This window comes from Penaeus monodon, chromosome 22 (assembly GCF_015228065.2).
Source record: "Penaeus monodon isolate SGIC_2016 chromosome 22, NSTDA_Pmon_1, whole genome shotgun sequence".
NCBI lineage: Eukaryota > Metazoa > Arthropoda > Malacostraca > Decapoda > Penaeidae > Penaeus > Penaeus monodon.
The window spans coordinates 10,679,195-10,679,452 of record NC_051407.1 but is presented as its reverse complement, the minus strand read 5'-3'; the positions used below and the strand labels follow the sequence as shown (position 1 = coordinate 10,679,452).

The 258-nt window shown below is 27.9% G+C and overlaps 1 protein-coding gene across 1 annotated transcript in view; it reads right to left on the bottom strand.

Moving 5' to 3' along the window:
• The window catches only part of LOC119586935 (putative neural-cadherin 2), a gene marked incomplete at its 5' end in the record, with an annotated part of 72,205 nt that overhangs the window by 19,967 nt on the left and 51,980 nt on the right, over positions 1-258 (bottom strand).

Genomic DNA, 258 nt, shown 5'->3' with positions numbered 1-258 from the left:
CACGGAATTTTACAAAACTATTACTAATTCTCATAGAACTGCATTTGCAAAACTATTAATAATTTTCACGGAATTGCATTTTTCTTCCTTTATAGACTGAAAGATACAAATAACTTACTCTGACCTCACACTGACATTTAAATTCGTCAGTATTCAAAACACCATAAAATGGATATAGCAGTTTAGTGGGAAATATATTTTTCGCAGATTTTTTTTTTTTCGATGGAATTAACAAATATCAATTTCATTTTACACAAG